Source organism: Megalobrama amblycephala, linkage group LG12 (assembly GCF_018812025.1).
Source record: "Megalobrama amblycephala isolate DHTTF-2021 linkage group LG12, ASM1881202v1, whole genome shotgun sequence".
NCBI classification, from domain to species: Eukaryota; Metazoa; Chordata; class Actinopteri; order Cypriniformes; family Xenocyprididae; genus Megalobrama; species Megalobrama amblycephala.
In genome coordinates this window covers 12638385-12664609 of record NC_063055.1, presented here as the reverse complement: position 1 = coordinate 12664609, position 26225 = coordinate 12638385, and the positions used below count along the sequence as shown (strand labels likewise).

The 26225-nt window shown below is 39.4% G+C and overlaps 1 protein-coding gene across 2 annotated transcripts in view; it reads left to right on the top strand.

Moving 5' to 3' along the window:
• The first annotated feature begins 438 nt into the window (after window positions 1-438).
• sema6bb (sema domain, transmembrane domain (TM), and cytoplasmic domain, (semaphorin) 6Bb) overlaps window positions 439-26225 on the top strand; it is a 213439-nt gene continuing 187652 nt past the window's right edge. Inside the window, exons 1-2 of one of the 2 annotated variants that reach the window (XM_048208825.1) lie at window positions 439-1358; window positions 17002-17099. The gene's annotated coding sequence lies outside the window, so the exon portion shown is untranslated. The remainder of the gene's footprint in view (window positions 1359-17001; window positions 17100-26225) is intronic. The other variant, XM_048208824.1, reaches the window with a different exon arrangement.

Genomic DNA, 26225 nt, shown 5'->3' with positions numbered 1-26225 from the left:
GGCTTTACTGACGAAATGCGAGTGACAATCGCATGGGATATATCGCCCAGCCCTAAAATCTTGCGCACTTTTTTTTTGTTGCATGAAACGACTTTTGTTCGCGGGGAATTGATTGGATCATAGGATCATTGTTCGCTATTTGCTGCGATCATTGTTGTTTGCATAATGTATAAGCCTATTGGTTAAAGATTAAGAGGGCACATAAATTACAAAAAAGAAAAGAAAATATGCGTAAAATATGAATTGATTTAAAATATAAGCCTTAAAACCACGACAGAGTTTTCTCATTTATAATTAATTGGTATTTTTATTTATAATTTCACGTTTCTATATTCAGAATTAAAACTTCTATTTTAAACTGCCTTTGAAGTGTAAAGATGACTTAATTGTAATGCTTAAGCTCGCTCTTTTGATCTCCAATTCAAATTCACTTACTTTGCCACTTGCATGTCTATACAGGATCAATCCACTCAACTAAGTATCGCTGATGAATTTCCCGACCTCAAATGATTAACAATAAATTAATTCCGCTCCAGTCTGCATCTCTATTCTGCGTCAGGTTTTGGCATTGACTTGCGTTTCAATAGCTGTGGGTGACAGACTTACAACAGCGCTGAGATAGCAAACGCGTGATCTTTCTCTCTCAGTCAGACCAAACGCCGCGGGCTACACGCCGGGGATTGCAGGAAATATTACATTTCTCCCGGACAATAAGAGTTTCTCTTAACGGATTCCAAAGGCTGGACTCAAATCGGAGGCAGCTACGCGCGCACCAAACAAACGAACGTGCCTTTTTGTCCACGCGCTCAGGAGCGTGTACATTCTACTGCGCAGCACTGAATAAACTATTGTAGCGGTAGGTGATTGATAAAGCAAATGTTTCCAGCCCAGACAGACCCGTTTTCATAAGGCACAGCTGGTTGCTCTGGCGTGGACTGTTTTTTGTCATCATTTGGTAGACATAAGGCAGTTTATCCCCGCTTATTCAAAACGACTTCTTGGATTCTGGAAGGCTGTCCGAAGGGGAATACAGCGGCTGCAGGACCAAGTCGGGAATGCCATTTGTTCACGAGCAGCATAAACGAGCTTTGTCGCGCGGTGTTTTTTACCCGGGGACAGGTGTCGTTGTGTACGTTGGGGTGGGGGGTTAGTTGTTGGGGGTTTGGACACAGTTGTCTTAAGGATGTCAGATCAGGGATCAGATCTGCACAGAGACAGGTGCGATAGAGAGGAGTAGATTTCACACGGACCCCTCCTCTCCTCTCCTCTCTTCTCCTCTCAGTCATTCTGGATTATAGTCCCGAGGAGGCGAGTCATTCACAGAGAACCGGGCTCACCGTTTCCCGCTGCTGTTATCGGTAAGTATGCTGGTTTATCTAATGATAAGCTTCTCTTCTGGATTGTAGTACTAGTTGTCACGGGTTTTTCCTCTCCATCTCAGTGTTGCGATGATGGGTTTGGTTCTGCACGCACCCCTGAATTGTGGTGTTTTTACTCTAAAGTATATTAGTCTTATAATATTATTAATTGTTGACGCGTGTTATAATTGTTCTTAAATGAGGAATTCCGCTTATGTAATTAAAAAAAAAAATACATTAATATATATGTATTTTTAATTTAGACATGATTTAGAGTTGTTCGTCATGACTTGATTTTGCCCATGAAATTCGGGTTGTGTTGAATGCTAGCTGTACGGATGGTGAACAACAGAATTAAATAATTAATAATTGTTCACATTTTACAGTAGTTGAGATTCATTTGTCTTGAATATATTTACGTATTGACAGCAATATTACTTTACTTGCAGCCTTTTCTTCATTATTACATTTAGTTTGATTTCTAAGTTATCAAATGCAGCTCTTGCAACATTGTCTTCATTTTATTTCTCTAGTATGCCTCGATTTATTATTTTATGTAGCTTTTTTGCTGCCAGGTCGTCTGCGTTTGTACACTCTTTTACAATTAACTGTCTTTCTCAAAACTGAGACTTCTTTCTTCAAACTCTTTACAGTTACCTTTACCAACTTGACACAGCAATTCATCTCAAATGCACTTAAATCACCAAAACAAATGAACTCATTCTGCCATAACCTAGTTAACGTTTACACTCTTCCAAACACTTTGAGAAGGATGTTTTTAGGAAACCAGGAGTCCTTAGTAAAGACAGCTCTTTATTTGTGTTATGTGTACTGTAGTAAGAGAAAATCACAAATTTTATGCTTCAGCATGCCTTACATTTTGCATATGGTAATTACACGATAAAATGTAACTCCAATACTGTAAAACGCAAACATGTGTCTGCACATAACTTTGCAACATATCCACATTTAATCAAATAGATTGACACCAATATGGAAATATAACAATGCTTTCAACATTCTTCTGCTGATACATAGAAAAATCTCTTGGCATGCCTGATCCATCTCAGTCAGGCATGACATTTCAAAGATGGGCTCTTTTGAATCGATTATAATGACATTGACATAGCAAAAATGTTGTCAGCTAGAGGGGGCAATAACTGGTAGTTGTTTTTCTTATCTTATTTTAGATATTAAAAGTTCCTCAGTATGGAATTTCTGTATTTGTGGATTGTTTTACTGATTTGAACATACGTGATTTAACAGTTTTGAGAATGTGTAGATACGTAGTTTTGCAAATAGTTGTCTGTGAGTAAGAAAAAGTAACCAGTTTTGAAGGATGTGGTCATTGAATGCAATAGCAAAATGATCTATAGTTAATCTATATGCACTTCTGTTCTGACTGTCTGAAGACTTTTAAAAAGTGAACTGTAGGTATTGAGAAATGCACTTTTGACCAAAACCAATTGTTAAAAAAAAAACTGTGAACAGTAGCTGTTAAATGGAAAGCACGTAAATCTAGGTGTCATTGTTCTTTTTTCATTCACGCTGTTTCTCGTGAACTGACATTTAGAGCCTCACTCTTAAAAATGAAGGTTCCAATTACAACCAAAAGGTTTTTATAGTCGGATTTCATAGCAGGACCAATTTAAGTTCCACAAAGAGCTTTTTATTCTGTAGTTCTTTAGGAAAGCTATATGTTCCAGTGCTTTTAGAACCCAGACAGTACACTGATCTGAAGAACCTATAATGACACATCAAGAGCTCTTTTAGTCTTCAACATAGCTCATTCAGCCCAATACATTTCTTGATAGATACCTCGAACATGCAAAAAACCATTGAAGGTGCTTTATGAGTAGAGAGGATATGTGTATGGTTGGTGGGTGTTCACATGTGTTGGTTTCTCCAGGTGTTTGAACGTACACCCATTCAGCAGCTATTTATATTCCACCACGCTAAATAGGTTGCATTGTTTCGGAATAGTATTTTTCATTCTGCTTTCTCAACATGAGGGTGAACTTTCATGAATGGCTGGCTCTTCGGCACAGTCCCTCTGCCGCCTCGCTGTGAGACATGGTTTTTGTCGTAGTTCCCCTGTTTCAAATTCAAATAGCCATTGCGATGTCTTTTGTTATCCTTCAAGGTTTGTGGACTGGAAAAAGAGAAAGAATTGAGTGAAGTCCCTAAGGGTGAGAACATTTTAAAAGAACCCGGGAGAGAGAGAGCAGATGAGAAAGGAGGTGAAAAGAGGATTTGCCAGTGGAGACGATGTCCTTTAGTGAAAGAAAGGTAGGATGTGGATAGGATAGCAGCCTGCTTTCTCCACCAACAACTCAGGCTTTCTGAACAAGAATTGTTCTTTGACGCAAAATCTCAATTTTCTCACTGTCTACATGACTAAAGGTCTCAGGCTCAATAACAGTCATTAGGACTGTTCAGTTTTTGCATTGTGAATTGGGTTATTATCATTCATCTTCTTTGTTTGGATTCAGTCCAGCTTAAGCGTTCACATTTTTTCATTTCGACAGTCCCAGAGGCCCATGATTCATGACTGAGGGTGGCATTTGTATGAGCGTGCCACTGACCTCTTCGAGCGCACATACAAAACCACTCATTACACACTGAATTATCATTAACACCACAGCACACAATGTGTGAAGTGCACAGGAAGTGTACGACTCAGGATAGTTCGGTTTCAGTGTTCGTGTGTTTTTTTTTTTAAAACTCTATTTGTTGCACGGCACAGTTTGTTTTTATGAGCAGGAAATGAAGCTGTCACTTACTCTGTAGTTAGGTCAATGATGTATAAGAGTGTCCATGATCTCTTAAAAATCTGGTTTAAATGCATGCCACGTTCTTACAAATATGCTCTTTTTCATTCATTGTTTTCAAAACAACACTTTTATACTATTTTCAAGAAAAGTTTCAATTTAATGTCGCTAAAAATATCAAGTGGTGTAACCATCAAATTGAAAAAATGTGAATGTTTTCCTCACAGTATATATGTTAGTGTACACATCATTAAAGGTGATAAAGAGGATCTTTTCGTCGACTGAGAAACCAAAGACTGTTACTGGGTTTTTGAAATGAGCGCATGCGTAAGAACAACCCCCCTTCCTTTCGAGGGAACGCCTCCCAAAATTCGTGTACGAGTATTGGAACACGAGTGTTTACCACCGGCATTCGCTGTATCGTGTTAGTGGATTCATTATGTCGGACTCACCGCAGCTAACTCATAATCTGCAGTTGTTACTCCTGTCTCCGGACAAAAACATTGCATGCGGCGCCTGTAGAGTGTGGAAAGTTACTGGAGCGCGCAGCCGCGCTCGTCTCTCACAAGGAATGTCATGCCAGTGATTGACAAGCCAGAGGGCCAATCCGCGCACGTCTCTCACAAGGAATGTCACGGCAGTGGCTGATGTTTTTAAGGCCCTACCTCGTGCACAGATGATGTATATTAATATTATTCCTTTCAATGCACCTAATAAATAGTCTTTTATCAGTTAGTAAAGACAGTTTCAAGTAATATTGCAAAAATGTATAAAACAAAACATCCTCTTTAGCACCTTTAATGTTAAATATTATTTCAGGATAATGTTTTTTAAATTTTTAAAATTTTTTACAGTGATAATAAATAAGACTTCTCGAGTTTTTTCCTTTCTGCAAGTTGGTTGGACCACACGACTTGTTTTTTTACCTAAGAAATATTAATGGAATATTTTTAATATTTTTTTATTCATTATGATTTCACACTGACATTTTTGGATTTATGCTCCCCAAAAACTGATCATAAATTCATCAAAATGAGTTTTTCATTCAGAAATTAAAAACATTTTCATCATTAAAGAGGTCGCTGTATGTGTGAATTGCATTTCTAATGTATTTTTTAATAACTTGATAGGACAAAAAGTTATTCACGTCATTGACCCAGTTATGTTTCTGTTCTCATTCTCAACAATGTCAATTCTGCTGCTGCAGTTGTTTTTTTGTACGTCTTTAATGCACTTCACATCTTAACAGACTGTTCGGCGGAGCCGTTCTAATCCCCAGCAAACACAGAGCTGTTTTATTACAGCCTTACTTAGGTCGAGATGCGCAACTTTCCCGACATGCACCGAGCCTGAGCAAACCTCCTGCTGATTTTACTGGGATGTAATTCGGAGGATATTCTGAAATGTGATTGGAGGGTTTAGAAGAGGAGGGAAATGGAGATTGTTCCAAGTTTTCTTGAATAGGTGCCCTGTTCAAGTGTGCCCTTTTCCCCCCAACAGCCGCACTTCACCCCTCAGTGCAAGTGTCGAGGCCAGTGTGCCGAGGGAACAGGTGCTGCGGGCACAGGGGGCACACGCGCGGACATACACACATTCACGCTTACAGTTGCCCTTGGGGTTTTGTGTCACCTGCGGCTGCTTAACACCCCCCCCCACCCCTCCGCATGGACCCTTTTCGAGGCGGTCCATGGCCGGAGGGGCGCCGTTCACTGGCACTCCCCAACACGGGGCCCCTTAACTCCCTCCCTGTCATTTCTGTCCTCTTTATTGGTCTTTTAATGTCATCCGGTTTCCTTCCCTTTTCTTTTTTTTCTCCTTTTGTTAGCCCTCGATTTCTCCATATCTCAAACCGTCCCTCCCTTTTTGGCACAGCACTCACTCTTTCTTTCTCTCCCTATGTCTCTCTGTCTCTCCCTCACTCTTGTCTTGATGTCAGACCCTTCCAGACAGAGTGCTTTCTCTCAGTGTGCTGTCAGGCTAAAGGACACTGCCCACTGGGACTCTGAAAGGAACAAATTGACCGGAACAATGTTCTCACTTAGCATGTTGAGTTTGCCGAAAGAGAAGGTGAGAGGCACGCTGGGCCCGCAAGTTGAGATGCCCACCCGGTCTTTCACCGGCCTGGTCTCGCATTTCCCTGTTTTCCCATCATGCGTTTATGTCTGTTGAAGGTTAGTATAGGAGTTGCAGTGAGGGAGCAGTAAACGCATTAACCAGTGACCTCAAAAACCTCATTTCCCATGATCCTCCTGCCCCTGGAGGGTTAACCCCTCTCCTGACCTGCCATAAGGTGGTGCTGGAGGTCACGGCTCCTCCTATTAAAATGTAATCGAGCTTCTCTTCCATTCCCTCTCAGCGAAGACCCCTTCTCCCTGCAGTTTAATCACACATCCAGCCTCTATCTTTCATCTTTTTCTTTTCCACTGATCTGCCACATCTTTCACGTCAAGCAGAATAAGTGAATTCTGAAAAATAATTCCGTGATTAGGTGAGTGTGTGGGCATCGTTCCATGGTCCAATGTTACTTAACATGATCCTTTTTCCTCTTTTGCTTTTAACTTCTTTTTATTTTCTGTTGTTTTTTCTTTCCTGCTCTCCATTCTTTTCATACTCTCCTTTTCCTTTGCTTTTTGATTTCCTTCCATGCCCTTCCCTCCCTTTTCTTCAGTTTTCTTTTTCCTTTACTTTTTCATTTTGTTGTTGTTTTTTCTTTCCCCTTTCCCTATCCTTCAAGTTTAATTTGTCTTTTTCCTTTCCTAATATTTTTTCCCTTTCCTTTCTTGTGTTTTCCTGTTCTTTTCCCACTTTCTTTTACTTCTACTTCCCTTTTCTGTCTTTGTCTCATCTCCTTTTCCCCTTTGTTTCTTTTTCTTTCCATCTTTCCTTTTACTTGTACCTCATTTCCTTTCCTTTTCTCCTTTCCTTTTCTTTTGCTTTCTGTTGTTTGCTTTTACTTCATTTTCTTTCTTTTCCTCCTTTTGCTGCTTCTACTTCCTTTTCCTTTCTCCTTTTCCTTTCTCCTTTTCCCTCTTTACTCTTCTTTTGCTTTTTTATTTTTACTTCCTTTCCATTAGTTCTACTTTTCATTTTCCTATCATTTCCATGTCCTTCTCTTGTAATTTTGTTTCTTTTGCTTTCTCATTTCCTTCCCCTTACCTTTTTGTTCCACCCTTCCCTTTCATCCAAGCTGATAAAGTCTTTACAGTCATTGCATAAGCTACATAAATACCACCTCAATGCGTAAACAGCAGGCAGGATATCAGAGAAAGAAAGAGTTTTGTGTGCGGGGGGCTGTGTATGACTCCTTCAGAACACACAGAGGGCTGTGAAAGGAGATGCTGAATGCGATTCCAGGCCTTCGGCTGAGAGAATGAGGTGATGAGAAAAGATGGTGGGCGACAGGAGATTGTTAGCCTGCATGGGCGTGAATAAACAGAGCAAGTGTGTGTGTGAGAGAGAGAGAGAGAGAGAGAGAGAGACTGTAAGAGACAGACAGAGGATGTGTGAGAGAGAAATAGACAAAACTATGTGTGTGAAAGTGTTTCACTGCGCCTTTGCTCGTTCTCTAAGGCCCAGTCACATCTTTCTCACGCGTTGGCAACAGGAAGATTTGTTAACGAGGGGAGATGCTAACAATGAGGACCTGGGAAAAACACTGCCAGTCAGAGTAGAAGGACAGGATGGTACTGTCACCTACATACTCCCATAGGACCTGTTCACACCTGATATTAAAGAGTTAGGGTGTACTCACACTAGGCACGGTCGCCTTGAACCGAGCCCGAGCGCGATTGTCCTCACTTCCCCTGCTGGCCTGCACTCACATAGCACTTAACGTTCCAGGCCGGAGCACGCTTACGTCATATACATTGCAACTTTTTGTATGGAAGAAAATGGGAAGAAACACACTTTTGCTAAGATACTGCCTAATAGATTTAGCATTTATGCCGCGCAGCAATTATCACTTGACTGTGCTGCACATATCAGAAGATTATTATGAAGGCTGACGTTAATGGAGAAATTTGCAGCTTTACTCGCCAACTACAATTCATGTTCATCAATAAGGTGAGAATCAGACCCATTATAAACCCAAATACACTTGAATTAATTACATTAATTGAAAAGTATACTATCCAATTAGTGATAAAGATGTTTGCCGTCATAATGATGACATTAGCACACATAAAAGTAGTAGCTGTTCCGCGTTTCAGCACGGTTAGCGTTCATGCTGCATGTGTACCACGCTCGAGCCCAACTGAACTGTGCTCTGGCCCACCTCTTCCAAGCAGGCTAGGGATGGCTAAACGAACCGCGCCCGGGCATGGTAGCGTTCATACTAGTCAAACAAACTGGGCTTTGGCGGTCAAACGTGCTCAACACACTTAGTTTACCCAAAAATGCCTCTATTGACTACGCAACTACCACTTTCAAGCACTAGAAAGTTGGTAAAGACATCATTAAAGTACTCCATGTGACTTAAGTGGTTTAACCTCAATTTTATGAAGTGACGCAAGTGCTTTGTTTTGTGCAAAAAACATGTTTTTACCACTTTATTTACAAAATATTAATCTTGTGAACGAGAGCAGCACAACGCATGTTTGTGTTGACGCGAAAGCAGACGTTAATGCATGAACGCAGGTTAAACCACTGGAGTCTACCTTTCTGGGGTTTGAAAGTGGTAGTTGCGTAGGCTGTCAATAGAGGGACAGAAATCTCTCAGATTTCATTAAAAATATCTTAATTTGTGTTCTGAAGATGAACGAAAGTCTTATGGGTTTGGAACCACATGGAGTTGAGTAATTAATGACAGAATTTTCATTTTTGGGTGAACTAACCCTTTAACATCCATCTCAAGTGATCTGATAACAAGTGGTCAAATGAGACATCGCTGTTTACACCTGGTTTTTATTTGCATCTCAAATGTGTCTCCTTGTGATCGGATTTCAAGGGAGGGCCTCTCATTTTGTGACTTTTGTCATGTCTGTTGCTGCATGCTGATAAAAACTATTGCTTTAAAATATACAAAATATATTAGTCTGAATTTCTGAATGTGTTGCTGCATTTTGATGTCAGGCAAACTTGAAGTTCTGTGAAACCATATGATCAGGGACGCCGTAACTGGGGGGAAGGATTGGGATGATTCTAAGGGCCCTGGTTGCTACCTCATCCCAGACCTGAACCCCCCCCAACATATGTTTACCTGAAGGAATTGAAGGTTTGATTGACAGGTCCTTCGGTATTGCCGATATGACCTCGAGTTTTGACTACTCTGTAAATATGATTTAAATGATTATCTGTTGGACTCTGTTTACACCTGTATTTATCACTGCACCCCTCACCTGAAACGTATCTTAATACCAGGTGTCATTTTAAACAGATTTACACACACTACATCTGTTTTTTTTTTTTTCTCTTCATCTCACCTCAGGCTGCGTCTGTCTATCACTCTCGCTCTCACATACACACATAACACACACCCTAACACACACATCCTCACATTGTTGCTTGCTGTTTTTGGCTGGTGCTGCTCTGCAGCTGGTGTGAGAACACAGTCTCTCAGGTAGACAGGAAGCGTGTGTGTTGTTGATGAGGAGGATGAAGCCATAGATGACTCACTGAGCCTCCGAGGACACATTCCTGCTTTTTGGTGGTTAGAAACACCTGAGGATGTTCGTTTTACAGTGTCTCTTTGTCCCCACAGAGGTGCTTTTACCCAGAACACAATTCCGTCTTTCCTCTCTACTGGAAAGGGTTGTTTGCACAGTGCAGCGCCACTGTTAAATGTTTAACCATCTCCATGTTTATGGACTTTCCTTTTCCTCTAATTCTCTCCTTTCTGTCTCTGTCCGAGCGGCTCGTTCTCAGCCTCAAGGTAATTAACGGCGTACTGCATTCTGTGACCCGCAGGATGCAATCATGCATGAGCGAGGGAGAGGGACTGAACAAAGTATCCCTGAAATGAATGTGGGGCTCAAGATGGGAAAGAAAGAAAGAGGGAGAGGGCAAAGGACAGAGGGCAGAAGGAGAGATGCCAGGCAGTGAGGTAATCCTGAAAGCGGATAAGAAAAATGAGCAAGAGATGGGGCACTGGAGAGGGATTGTGGGTGTTTAACGGACGGGCGGGATGCTGGCAGCTTAAAAAGATTTAAATCAAGAACTCAGAGGAACCAATTAATGTATAGAAACCTCTGAGTTCCTGCACAAATCAGCTCACAGAGCCAAACAGAACCCATGCTGTGGAGTACATCTGTGACTACCTCTCTCTTCCTCTCGCTTTCTTTTTGGGTAAAACATGTCCCATTCATATTTTACCCCAAAATAACAGTAAGAAAATAAGAAATTCTAAGGAAAATGAGGCATGATTTTATACCATCACACTTTGTGACATTTTGTGACAGTCAATTTTCATGACATTTAAGCACAATATCCCACCAAATACTCATTACTCACAATGATTTTTCTCATTAAATTGTCATTATTGTAATACTGACCCGTATGACTGACTTTTTGGAAGCCAAATGAATTTCAGGAGACATGAGGTGACATGAGTAATTTTTTGGGTAAACTACCCTTCAGATAATTATATAATTTTTTCTCATTACAGTAATGGCTTTTATTTGATTTATTTATTTTTCCATTATGGTATCGACCTGTAAAGCAAAGTCTTTTGTAGATTCATTCCTTTCTCTCTCTGCCTGACTGTCTCTACACGTTCAATAAAGCTTTATTGGCACAACTACTGTGATACAGTACACTGTAGAGATATTCATGATTTTAACTACACACAATAATGTACCAGATAGATTTGCGGTGATTGGAGCTTATGGAGGGTGAAAGAAACCTCTTAATATTGAACTAGAGATGAAAAGATAACACTCTTGTGCTGAGGAGAACGGTTTGAGAGAGAGAGAGAGAGAGAGAGAGAGAGAGAGAGAGAGAGAGAGAGAGAGAGAGAGAGAGAGAGAGAGAGAGAGAGAGAGAGAGAGAGAGAGAGAGAGAGAGAGAGAGAGAGAGTGTGTGCGGTGGAGGCCATCTGGAGGCAACAGGTCTAGTGTCAGCGGGCAGTTGCTGTAACACAGTCTGGTGCTCCCTTGGGATGATGTCAGACACACACACGCGCGCACACACAAACAGACACCATACGAATCAATCTGGCGTTCAGCTGAAACGCCCTGACAAAAAAGCCGAAAATCTTTGATGTTGAGCATCCTCTCTTATTAAGAGCACTTCTCTGTGTGGGGAAAACACAGCAATTTTGGGCTTGCGCACGCAAACAGAAGAGAGGGAAAATGGAAAGAGAGAGCTCTTATCTGTTTGATTAGGGATTACAATTCTTGGTTTCAGATGACAATTTGCTAATGTATTTCGAATCAATTGCAGCATATTCACAGTGATGGATTTTGCTCTAGTGAAGAGGAATAATGCTAATCAGATGCTGTAGCCCTCTGTATGTGCGCACGTGTGTGTGTGTGTGTGTGTGTGTGTGTGTGTGTGTGTGTGTGTGTGTGTGTGTGTTTTGGCATATTTGTATTTGTATGTAAATGTTTTTCACCCTGGTGTGCTCATAAGGACCTGAATGGATTTGTGTTGGAATCGTTTAGTGAGACAGGAGCCTGACTGCTCACCCCGCTGTCAGGCTTCTGCGTTTCCTCTCCTCTCAAATCCCCCATGTGAATATTCATACCCCCTTTCAAGCCTTTTAATAACTTGTTTTTGTGGTCAGCATCAGAGCCGGCTGGCATTTCTGTGTTAGACAGAAGAGAAAAAGAGAAAGAGAGAGAGAAAGAGTGACAGATTTTCTGAGTTGAGCTGTGAAGCTTAGCTCAGCCGTTAGCATAGCCAACTCCCGCCACAGCATGCTAAATCCTGGAAATATTTCTTTGGTTTTGTCAATTTTCCCTTACAGAGCACAATGTCACACTGCAAAACAAACTTTTTCATCTTTTTTTTTTTTTTTTTTTTTTTTCCAGTAAAAATTCTAAACATTCTTAAAGGGATAGTTCTCCCCAAAAATAAAACTTTGTCATTTATTCATTTTTCATGTCATTCCAAACTTGTGTAACTAATTTTCTTCTGCTGAACACAAAATATTTTTTTGGAGAGTGTTGGTAACCAAACAGCTTTGTTGGACTTCCAAAGTATGGACAGACACAGAGAAAATATCTTAAAACAAGAAAAAGATGATTTTCCATTGAAGAAGAATGTACTGTATTTTCTGACAGCAAGTCTTAATATCTCATGCAGTTTTTGCTTTTCGAGTAAGTGTAATATTTATATATTTCTTCAAAACGTAAAACTTGAACTCAATGAACTCAATGATCTGGTTTTCACTAGATTATCATCAAGTAACTTAAATTTAATTCTATTTATTAACTGAATCATTCAGTAATTTGAGAACCCAGTTAGTCCAATTTGTGAAAATCATGTCTTCAAAACAACTGGTTTTCAATTTAAGATTCGATTCTTGAGTTCACCACACTGACTCCGTCATTAACAGCGCACTGGAGGGCAAGATTTTAAGTGAATAACAGTTTCAAGTTATATGGATTTCTTTTATGGTGTTGTTGATTGTCATTTTTATAGCCTGACACAATAAATACAACATCATACACTTTTGGAGTGACATAAAAGTTGAGTAAATGATGACAGAGAATTGTCATTTTTGGCTGAACTTTTCCTTTAAAAAACTTTTGAGTGATCTAAATACTTGTTGCTCATATTTTTGGTCTGTTATCTTAAAGAGCAGAATTATTCTCTCCGTCCCCTTCTCAGCACACACAGACCTTTGGCATAAGAGAGCCTTGTATCCCGGGCAAGCAGCCTGGCAATCATGTGACACACTCTTCCTCTTTGTGCCGCAGGGACATCTCACACACACACACACACACACACACACACACTCACAGAATGCTTGTTTATGCTTTGCTCGCAGCCTAACCTTTAAACAATTATCTACTTGCTCAGTATAAATAGCATAGCATGTCACTCCTGCTTTATTTCACCCTCTCTCTTAGCCTACCCAGCACAGTCGCCGCCGCTGTCGTCAAGGAAACTTGATACCGTCAGTGTAAACTCTAGAAGCGATCAGGCAGAGACCATCGTCCCTGAGAACTCTCCGATCTGTCCTCCTGCCCCTGTCTGTCATGACCTCGGGATCTGCAAGGGGTTACATGAAGCACAACACTTCGTGGCATCGGGTCGCCACATTAGTGGTGGTCGAAATGTGGCTCCTCTCTGCGCTGAGGGAGCCGCAACGGCTGGTCTGGAAATGCCGAGCAAATTGGCTGGGATATTTAAACCTCTCTAGATCATGCTAGAACTATGTTGTGGTAAACAGTCTTGAGCATTTTTTTAATACTAGGTTTATTGATGAATCTCAGTATGAGGGAGTTTAATTGCATAGCCGCAGGCTGGACTGCACAGTCTCTCCGACACGGGAGAGCACTGGCTCTGCCAAATGTTAAAGATGGCACTTGGGCTTTTTAAGGCCCTCATGAACACATGCTCTCAAGCAAGTGATTTCACCTGCCTTGTATCTCATGATTGTCGTTGATACCATAAGTGGCGACAACAAAGTTCCTTTAAAGCAGCGCAGCAGAGGAACCGCCTGGTGTTCATGCTAGTTATGGAGGAACAGCTTGGGGCTCCTTGGGTCAGATTTCTCCACTCTTTTATAAGATAAGACTCTCCGGACAGCTGGATCAGTTGTTCATTTTCACAACCGCACTCTCGGTCTTTCTCTCATGTCCCCTCTTAGCATTTCACACAGTTTCACTGAAGGTAAACATTCTCTACGCTGAGATGTTTAGCTCTATAAACAGTCTGTAAGCTAAACCTAACAAATGTTTGAAAGTCAGATTTGTCAGCGGACGTCAAACATGCGACACACAAGCATAATAAACCCCCGCTACTGAACTCAAAAAGCACACATACAGGAGATGAAAGAGTAATTACCATGTGGCGTCAATGAAAAACATCAGAATTCCCAACTGTGAAAATTAATTGAGCCTAAAATTGTGATGAAAGTGAGAGATTGGCTGAGTGGCTTGAGAGAGTGGCTGCTGGTGTGGCATCTATTAGATTCGATTTGATTCTGATTCACAAGCTTTCAGTTTCAGTTTGATTCAGTTAACTGGGTATACACTACTGTTCAAAGGTTTTTAATGGTAAAGGGGTGGTTTATTGCGATTTTCACTTTTTTAACTTTAGTTAGTGTGTGATGTTGCTGTTAGAGCAAAAACAACGTCTGCAAAGTTCAATACAAAAGGAGATATGTTCTTTTAAAGAATTCTCTGTTTAAGGACTACAACACACGGCTACAATGAAAGACTACAATGAGCTTCATTCTGGGTTGGTGACGTCACTAACCCTAAAATTTACATAAACCCTTCCCCCGGGAACACCAACAAAGGAGTGAGGCCATGTTATTGCAATACAGTACATAACACAAATGCAATAGCATGTCATAAAAGCAAGATGACAACATGACAAATTATAACCATAATTAAACTAAACTATACCTGTTTTGACTCTGTAGGCATCTTACAACAGTTCCCACATGAGCGATTTATAGATTATCATGACAGAATATGCAATCAATAACTTTAAAGGGGCTCACACATCAGACGCGAAGCTCAGCGCCGCGCAGTGCTGCGACACGTCTTAAAATTCGTAAGCATTGTTTTCTGGGCACCACGGACAGGCGCCGAATGTCGCCGCCAGTGTGCGTACACTTATAGAAAACAATGCGTTTGAATTTTAAAGACGTGTCGTGGCGCTGAGCTTCGCGTCCGGTGTGCGAGCCCCTTAAAGGTGCAGTATGTAATAATTTTGTCCGCTAGAGGTCGCTAGAGGCCTATTCAAAACAAAGGCGTAGCTTGATGACGGCAAGTTTGAGTGTGGAATCTTGGGACATGTGGTCTCCACCTCAACAGACAGTGCAATAGGACTTGGGATGAAAACATGTTAATGGATGCAATTATTAACGTTACTGTAGTATGAAGCAGAGCAGGACCGAGTGTTGTGGGAGCACTCATTCACCACGTTGTCTTTGATATCCACACAAGTTTGTATGCCCCATAATACTAATCGTGTTGATCATTATAATGGCATACGTTTTCTGTAAAGATACGAATCAAAACAACTCACCTGTCGAGTAAAACACAAGCGAGATCGGCATCTCTTTCTAGGTGAAGTTTGTCGCGAAGCTCTCTCCATCTAGAAAATGCAACACCGATATTGATCCTCGCTCTTTCTCTCCTCTTGTCCCAAACTCTTCTTGGGTCGTTTGGTTGGCCCGTACGCTTACGTTTACGGGAGCTGTCCTTGTCGACAGAACCAGCGGCAGATGGTAAACAGTAATTATGTTCCATAAATAAGGAACACAATCCACCATAAAACGTGCAAGAAGTAAATAAGGAACTGCTTGAAGCAAGCTAGTGGTTTGCTGGACGCTAGACACTACTTCCGCATTTGTCCACGACACTGTTGTCATGTGGTTTCTACGTCAGTAAAGGCGGTAACAAAGGGTAACTGACGTCATTGACAGGCGACTGCACTGCCCCGTGTCACTGTTTAGAATGGGAATTTTCTCATGATTTACAAGTAGTTGAAAACATTAGAGATATTGTTAGTAATCAGCTGGACAAAATATATAACACTAGCCTAGTGGTTTTTGGATATGTCTTACAAATTGTACCTTTAAGATAGTTAACTTCACATTGGCTACATAAATTCATAAACTAACCATTCAGAAGCGTCCTGTTGCATTCTACATGTTATGAATTCTTTTTGAATCTCCATCATTGTCCGACTCCGGTTTGAACATAAAAGGCTGAACAGTTTCAGACGTTTTCATTCAGTCTGTGTGAGGTAATCGGTGCTGCTAACATGAGCTCTTGAAACTCTGCCCTCTTCTTGAGAGCAGCAGCTCATTTGCATTTAAAGGGACACACACAAAAACTGAGCGTATTTGCTCACCCTCAAAAAGTGACAAATTTAACATGCTATAAAAATTATCTGTGGGGTATTTTGAGCTAAAACCTCACATGCACACATGCATACAAAATATTATTACAGTTTAAAATAACTGTAAATATAATTTATTACTGTGATGGAAAATCTGAATTTTCTGCATCATTACTCCATTCTTAAGTGTCACAAGATCTTTCATATAATCAGGATTCATGTGATCCTGCAGGTTTTCAGAATATTTTGATGAATAGAAAGTTCAAAAGAACAGCATTTATTTGAAACCTTTTGAACACTAAATAAATGTCTTGACATTGTCCTTTGAATTTGACCTAATTCAATTGAACCTTGCTAAATAAAACAAATTTCTGACCCCAAACTTTTCAAGGAAATTCTCAGTTACCTGTTGCTATACATAAGAAACCTTCAATATTAATATTAATTTAAAATAACCAGGTCCAAATTGTTCCATTAACTTAGTCAGTGAAGGACTCAGCAAACTGATTCAAATCATAACTCCTGTGTCTTTATGAATGATTCATTATAATGACACTATTAGTAAACACTGGAGATGCAAATGTGGCATTTATTACGTCTTGTCATTTATGTCGAAAGAAACTGAAAATCATTGTTTACTTTCACCTGCCTGTTTACGTTACTGCTTATCTTTGAGATGGAGCAAGAGATGAGGGAAGGGGAAAGTGTATGTTTGACTCTCTTTGGAGATGAGTGTTCTGCATCAGCAGCAGCTGCGGGTGTTGTGGCACTGCCCCATTTGCCTGTCAGATTGAAACCGGCAGCCTCTGAAAAAGGGAACGGCTGAGCACGGCCTCAGCATCTCTGCAGGCATCTGCTGCTTGGAGCCATTCATTAAAATAATAACTCAGCTCTGTATTTCTCTTTAGCCTCTCTCTCTTTCTCACCCCTCTGTGAGAGTTCACCGCTGGTGGAGCCGTGTGAAGCTGAGGAGAGTTCAGACCCGAACCTGGAGGAGTTTCACTCAGTATGTCACTTGTCTTTTATGTTTTTACCCAAAGTCAACATCTGAGCTTTTATGTTCTTTCATTCTTGATCTCTCCCTCTCTTTAGACTCATTCTTTCTTTCTGTGCTACTTGTTTCATGTTGGAGAGATAATATGAGTTTTTTTTTTTTTTTTTTTTTTGCATCAAATGAGCTTCTGTGTTTCTCTTGCTTTTCCTATTTTGCTTTCTACCTTTGTACCACAAGAACAAAGTGCCACTTGCAAAGCACAAAGCTCAAACGCCTACCTCCCTGTAGTTGTGTGTGTGCACATACACACTGGTCTCTGGAGTCCCTGTGAACCACATTTGCAGGCCGGTCTCACACTTTAACAGGTTAATTAGAGGATATGTGTTAATGATCCGAGGTTTTGATTAGACAGGCCCCTCTGCGTTTGTACCCAGTAGGGCAGCATGATTATGACACATTATAATTGTGGATTATTTCTGCTGAGATTATAATCGTGATTATTAATTTCAATTAATAGAATTTGCTTTGATAAAAGATGTCCAATGTAGTTAGTTAGACAGATATATCATCCAGGCAGATTAATCGCATGATATTTAGTCATTTATTAGATATTATCAGCATGAGTTTCAGTTCCAAAGATGTTTTAATCAGCTTTGTTCATGAATGATAAATGATTATTTTTTTTTTAGTGAATTCATTTTTTTTTAAATGTAGTAAATATTGTAGTATAATAAATTAATATATTATATTATATTATTTTATATTAATTATATTATATTATATATAATATAAGAGCACTATATATATAAAATGCACCTTTTATTTATTTATATATATATATATATATATATATATATATATATATATATATATATATATATATATATATATATATATATATATATATATATATATATATATATATATATATATATATATAAGGTGCATGGTGTCATAGACACAAATATTAAACACTGTTATGGTGACACTAAAATAATGCAGTAATAAACATTAACAACAAAAAGAAGAAACTATTTAAATGAAAAACCATCAAATGTGAAGTTTCACATTGGGAAATCTGGGAATGTCAATTTATGTTATTTTACTGTAGATTATTAAATTTGTTACTGTAAGCTAAATTTAATTATTAATAAAGTATTACATTTTTTTCACTTCCAAGAAGCTGTACATTTAACAGCAATTTACTGTAAAATTAAATGAAATATCCATTAGAAGTAGGGGTGTAACGATATCCTCATGTCACGATTCGATACACATAACGATACTGAACTCATGATAAAATATTATTGCGATACTCCAAGACATATGCTAAACGGTTAAAGGATTATTTCACTTTCAAATGAAAATTAGCCCAAGCTTTACTCACCCTCAATCCATCCTAGGTGTATATGACTTCTTTCTGATGAACACATTCTGAGAAATATTAATAAATATCCTGACTGACTGCTGCTGCTGGTAACCCAATGCACAGGCCAATGGTGACACCAGAATAAAAATATTCATGATTCTGAAGCTGAAAATACAGAATTATTTTAGACGAGTATGCTTGCATTCTGTCACTGACTTGATATATTTAAAATAACGTAGGCCACATTTCACTGGTAACATAAGACATTTGGCAAAATCAGGACCCACAAATATTCCCCCATTGTATTATTATACATTACATTCTACATTATATATAGTATTATATATATATGTAGTACTGACACTAAAACTCTGTAAACTTGAATTTTTTTCTCACACACTGATTTTCATTTTGGGTGAACTATACACAATACATATTGTCACTATCCACGATACGATATTGTTGCATTTTTATATTGCGATTATATTGAGAGACACAATATATTGCTATACCCCTAATTAGAAGTATTACAGTTTTTCATCATAAAGGATAATAATTCACAGGTTTTTACCATAGCATTTGTATAGTCTTTTAAAAATTATAGTTAAAATTATGATCATTTTTTTTACCATGTTATTTCAGCAATTTTGTGTACATTTTTTTTCGACTACCAATTAAAAAATATTTTATGTAGGGCAACTGCATGCCATATTCTTTAAGTAGGTTATGCTTCGAAAAAAAGCTGAGTACTGTGTTCCTGAATGAATTTATTGCTATTTTGTACATCACTGAATCAAGACCAAATTGAATGTGCCTAAATGACGACTTCACGTTGGCCCACTTAGCAGCAGGAAAAACAAATCTGTTGTTCGCATTTTGAATAAATTATACAGTGAGCAACGTGACAATATCAGAACACTTCCACCCCATTACACTCACTGAAGTTTATACAGTTTCATGTGAAGTTTAAAACAGAAGTTAATCATAAAAACAGTCTACTGATGGCTAAAAGTCTAGTTTAAACACCTGAATTGCCATTGCATGGTGGAATGGTGGATGCAGAACTTGCTGTGGTGTGATTTTTGGGCACTGGAGCTCAGTGTTCATCCTGGCCTGGATGTCTGGCTCAGTAATGAAGCAGCAGGGTTCTTGCCTGTCGCTGCGAGGGTCTTATCAGCCGTACCTAGCTGCTTCTTGACAGCCCGTGTGGCTTATGAGATCCCTGCGGAGACCCCCTTGACCCACTTAGACAACTTGCAGTAAGTACGACTGAGTAGGGTGGTGATATCGTTTGAATCTAGAGTGCTTTTGCAGAATAAAGTGGACAGCAGTGCTGGCGCCTGCAAGAGGAGAAGGATGTTTTAGTGTAAGACCTAAGCATGCTAGATTAGAGTTGAAATATTGCTGTGATTACAGGGAGGGGTCTTGTATCTCAGACTGGCTGTGTAGACTTGTGAATGGAGATGTGAGTCTGTTGTGTATTCCGGTCTTTTCCCCTGCTAAACCTTCCTGATTAATTCTTTCCAAGCCAAATCCTAAGAGAGTCACCTTTCTCCTTAATCACACACTTTGTCTTTTTTCTCTCTTAAATGGTGCAAGTTTATAAAAACAGTCTTTTTTCCTTTTGCCATCTTGGCTGAGCAAAACTGAAGTGTCACTGTCAATTTCAGTTTGCCAAACTAAAATGAAACGTATGCAAGTGTGTGAATTCTGGATGCCTCTAGTTATGAAATGTGTCAGAATATACTTGACGCAAAACAAATACAATTCAGTTTAACCCTCTGGAGTCTGAGGCTGATTTGGGGCCTGGAGAAGTTTTGACATGCCCTGACATTTGTGCTTTTTTCAGTTGTTCATAAACATATTAATGGAAAAAGTGTCATTACACTGTATTCAGCACAAACTAGGCTACAATAATATGTGAGGAACATGTATGTACATGTTTGTGTTTTTGAAGGAATAACATTTATGCGTGGTTATTGAAAAAACAAAAAACTTAAGTCACTGAAATAAGGCCAAAAAAAGTATAGTAATTCTGTGTTTACAATACTTTAGGGTATTTGAGGTTGTAAACTAGAGTTTTTGCTTCAAAATTATGTAAAAATTATGCTGCCTACTCCTTCATATAAAACAATATATTGATTTAGTTTTTGTAAGACACTTTTTGCCAAGAAACACAGTATGCGTGGAGGCGTGAATCACCACTGAATAATGGGCCATTCTCACCTGAGAAGACAAAAGAATTGCATAGTAATGAGCTGAAATTACTTGCATATTAATGAGGCATTTCAGTCAGGTAGGCTGTGAAAAAAACCTTCTGTGATGTCTCAAGCTCATCATGATATATGAAACATACAGAAAAATATTATTACAATATAAAGTAATGGTTTTATATTATACTTTAAAATATAATGTATTTCTGTGATGCAAAGAGTCTGAATATAGGCTTTTAGTTTAAAAGCATGCACATTTGGAGAAACATTGGATTCTCATATGCTTATGTCAATTTTCTATAGAGAGGAGTTATATTTATTTAATATTCATTGTCATTACTATGAACGCTGGTGTTTTCAGTTCATACTTGAAGTCGGAGGGCGCTCTCTGTGCATTTTTAGTCCACAAATTCATCTAAAAGAAGAAGAGGCTATTCCATGAATGGAGTTTCCAATTCATACTGCAGCCGGAGGGCGCTAAAGAAACTCATCTAAAATTCATCTATAGAAGAAAAGAAAACAGGAACTAACTGCATGTCTTCTAGAGCTCGCTAACCATGACTTTTACATCCAGATAAACACTTTTCAAGACAATAAATACACGATTGATAGTCGACACGACACGATAGTCTGTTTTGCTGCAATGTGAAAAAAAACCTGCAAAACGCGCCGGCGCGTTTTCAGACCTCAGAGTGTTAAAAGTTTGGGGTGGGTTAGATTGTTTTTGAAAGAATGATCACCAAGGCTGCATTTTTTTTAAAATTAATTTTGTTTTGTATTTTAATATATTTTAAAATGTCATTTATTCCTGTGATGGCAAACTGAAGTTTCAGCATCATTACTCCAGTCTTCAGTGTCACATGATCCTTCAGAAATCATTCTAATATGCTGATTTGGTGCTCAAAAAACATTTCTTGTCATTCAATGATCAACGCATGGGAGCATTTGAAAGCACACAGAAGTTTTTGAATTTGAAAGCATTTTAAAAGCAGGAGCAGGAAAATTTGAATTATTGTAGCCAATCACAGACCTATCTGATGAGTGCGTGAACACAAAGGCCAATCAGAGGTGTTTACGAATCCACTCAACAGTGCTCAAAGTGTCATATTTTTAAAATTTCAGTGTCGACTTGGTATCGCGGTCTGTACTTTTGACAACACTAAATGGAAGCATTTTTTCAGAGTTCTTTGAAAAGTCTTTACTGTCACTTTTGATGAATTTAATGCATCCTTGCTGACTAAAAGTATTCATTTCTTTCCCAGAAAAAAATCTTACTGAAACCAAACTTTTGAAAGATAGTGTAAAAATGCAATAAAACAAGCAAGCATTTCCGATCAACCATCAGTCTAAAAGGAAAAAAAGGTCTTTTGTAGGTTAATATTTTGAGAAATGGTGTACGATCAGTTCTCGTTAAGATTAACTACTGTCACACCCGTGCAACAGTAAGAAGTTGGTTTGTTAGTGAAGAATGCACAGTAAGAAAGACGCGCCTTCAATGCATTGTCTAAGCATTTGCACAGTGTGTAGAGTATGTTTCTGCCCTTACTTTCTTTGTTATAGTTGTCAGGTTTCGCAGAAAAAAAAAGACCTTGTTCTTGATGAGGACCTGGCTCTCCAGGGATCCCTTGGGCTCCAGCTGAGCTGACCTGAAGCCATTTCTCTGCATTGCATTACCATGCTCATTAATGATAGTGATTAGGACCATGAACAGCGGCTAAATCTTGACACTAGCAATCAGAGACTGGAACAGGACTGTAATTTCCTTAGTCACGCTCCATCTGATATTAGCCATGTTCGATAACCGTGTCTGATATTAGGCATGTCTGGTATCCAGGCCCACACAGAATCTGCATGAAAAGCTCCAGATTTTCACAGAACTGGACCAGCCTTCTTTCAAATAAGGCTACACATCCAATGTTCCTTTTGTGCTCACTTATTGAATATATTGGCTAATTTGATTATGCTTTCAGCGACCAACAATAGTTCATTATTCTCAGTGTGCATTCTGCAGAATTTTCCTCCCAAATCAGCTCTAAAAAGGTCAACTGATATACCTTCTTGGTCTGCTGATAACTTGATAACTATGGTGTTGTCTTAAACTAGGTCATGAATACACTTCCAGCATGTTTAAGAAATGAGATCTGGTGGCACTAAAAATGGAGATTGATCCCAACAATTAAGTGGCATTTGCTAGTAGAATCATGCTGATGTACTGCACTTCGGAAAGTTAATAATGGCTGTCTTGTTTTATACATCCAATAAAAGCAGCAGGTGTAGCGGCCTTAATATCAGATGACGAAGACCCAAAGACTCTCGACAAATGGTCTGAATAATAACACACCTGCTTTCTCGCTGCTCAATATGCGACTTTAAAGAGGCTTGGAGATGTAGCGAATGCAAAAACATAAACATGCAGTTTTAGGTAAACAGTTTTATGATAATTACTGCACAGAGAAGCAGCCATGCTTAAAAATGCAGATATGAGAAGTGAGCATAAGAACGCAGGAGGAAAAGAGAGATATGCCATTAGCCAGATGCAGGAAATGGGGTTGTGTATTTCGATACAACCGGAACACGCACAAATAGCCACGTTATTTCAGGAAGCGTTGTCCATTTTTTTTTATTTTGTGTGTGTGTTCTTATAATAGCATGAGGAAAATCGCTCTGGGCCCAATTGGGCCAATCACGTGGTTTTAAAAGAGTATTTTGACAGTAATGACACTGCTTTATATAGAGGACAACATTATCCGCTGGCCATTACCGAACCGACTTAATATAGCCAGATAGAGTGTCCTGCTGAAACGGCCCAGGAAGACATAATGCTGTCAGGACATGATACAGAACTGTAGGGCAGCCTGGTTTTAGGCGCTCTTAGGAGGCAGGGCACATGGGGCTGATGCCTAGGTTAACAGCGGTCTAGCTTCTAGAAAAGTCCTAGAGTAGCTCTGCATCTATCCACTGACCTGATTACCGCCAATTAAGTACATTGCATCAGTGCAGCCATCCGGGGTGCCCAGAGAGGACCCTGGGTAGGATGTCTAAAAATGCTGCGTGTGCTGATTTAGAAAGACACTGTTTGGAGAACTCTGGAGCTCTCTTCTGGGGATGGAGGACAAGGCCATGAGGCCATTTACGTCCCTTGATGTGTGTGCGTCCTCTCCTTCAAGGGTTTTCAGTTGTGTTGAGTTCCTCAATTAGACCTTGAGTCTTGCAGTTCTACTACAGGCCTATAGAGCAAGGTTTTGCATTTGCAGTTATATAATCCTGTTTTCAGATTCATTTAATATGCCAATATGCCATATGTCTAGTTTTAGTATAGTTTTTGATAGTTAGTTTATTTCTGTTTCATTCTTTATATACTTAATCTTTAAGGTAGGGACACACCAAACCACCTCAACGAACTAGCGCTGATGAAAGCCGACCGTGTTGCCTGCGTCGGTGCAAAAAAGCTGCACTTGAACACACCGAGAGGACTACAGCCAACTATCAGCTAAGTGCGTTCTGTGCCTCCGTGTAAGGGTAGGGACACACCAAAGCGACACCAGAGAACTAGCACTGATAAAAGCCGACTGTGTTGTCGCTTCGCGTCACCTGCTTCGAGGCAAAAAAACGGCCAGTGAACACACTGAGAGAACTACAGCCGACTGTCAGCCAGGGCTGCACGAGTTATCGCACAATACGAAAAATTCGAAAAAACTTTGAACTTAAACACGATTATCGCTTAAATGCGATTCTTAGTGCGATTATAAAATCGCAAAGGCTGAGATTATTTATTTTATTTTTTTATTTGCAGCTTGTCAATGAATTATGGCTCCAAATGCTAATCCATATGAAAGCACTGCGAGATTGAGTTGCTTATAATATACATTTGAAAAAGCAACACGCGTCATACATCTTTCCAGACATAAGAAGCATTTATTAACATCTTGTCCAACAAAAGACAACATTTAATAACATGTTTTTACTCCAAACTCACTTCATAACAACAGTTGAGCATCCTTCTGTGAGATGATATGGCTTCTAACACAGAATAAGGCAATATTCGCCCAGGTAAGATGATGTAAAATTATAACAGCCTTCTGTCTGTACCGTCTGTACTACTTTGCTGGCTGTTTTTCTATTATTTCTGTTCATGCACTGACTTACTAAACTAAACAGCCAATCAGAGTTCTCTCTCACCGATGGCCCGGTGCGACTGTACTTGCTAAACCGGCCCAAAAAACCCAGATGCCGTCCGACTAGAGCCACCGGTGCGGAACACACTGAAATGTCGGCCAATGCTCAAAAACAGTCCGACATTGCCCGACGGCTGATCGTCAGCTTGGTGTGTCCCGGGCTTTAGACTTTTTAGTTGGGAAATTAGTTGAATAAGCAGATGTAAGCAAGACCTTTGAGGAAAGAAGCTAAATCTGGATTCATGCAGGAATTACAAGTGTGGGAAGCAGTGTCTACTGCACAGCTGATCCAAAAAAAGAGAAAAAGAAGAAACAAACCAAAAAACAAAAACAAGATACCACTCTCTTGTGGTTTAAAATTAAATTTCTGTCATCGTTTAGTCATCCTCATGTTGTTCCAAACCTCTTTTTTTCTGTGGAACACAAAGGATGACTTACAGTGGAAGTCAAAGTGGTCCAAAGCCAGTGAGTTGGACTCACAGATTTTTATTATACTGTATGGACAAAAACAAGTTTCATTTTTGGGTGAACTTTCAATTCAAAGCAATTTATTTTTGCAGGACCAAAGCCCTTGTGTATAATTCAAAAATACTGTATGCAGTCCTGTTTTTGTGAGCGTACAAGTCTACTATACGAGTATAAACCGAAAAGTGAAAAACACCTGTCCAAATGATGTTGCCAATGTCACATTTATGCGCCTGAACCAAAGCAAGCAGCTGCTGTATCTGTGAACTGTTTTTAATCATAGATTTTGCAATAAAACCCACACTAAAACAAGATGTAATATTTTATTATTAATATTTTTCAGTGTCTTTTCTATTGAATACAAAGACAAGAGATAAATTTAGTTTTCAAAAAAAGTTTGATTCTGCCATTGCTCTGACATATGACATGGTCTGAAATGTGAATCCTACGGATGACCAAATCATTGCATGAAAGTTGCTCACATCAGAACAAAGAGTGATCTGCAATTTCCTGCCAGTCGTTACGATTTCATTTGTGTCCGTTTTTGTTATCCGTATCACAGGCATCTCGAGCCATATCGCCTGTGGGATGTCTTCACCCACACAGACATGCAAGTCAAACTTTTCCTCCATGTGATGAGAGCTCTGACTACTAAAACAATTTATATTTCTTGAGTTTATTTTTCAGTTTCGTTTAAGTTTTTCTTTTGCTTTGCACTAATTATTTCATTCCAGGTTATAGCAGTGTTTTCAAACCAATAGTTTTCTTCTAACTTATATAGAGAGGGAGATGTTTGTGTGATTGTGTGAGAGTTGCTGAAGTCTCCAGCATGAGCTGCATAGTTTCCGCTACAACATTCAGAGGTCTGTTTTGGAAGGACATAGTGTGCTTTTGGCCAGGAAACGTACACTGAGAT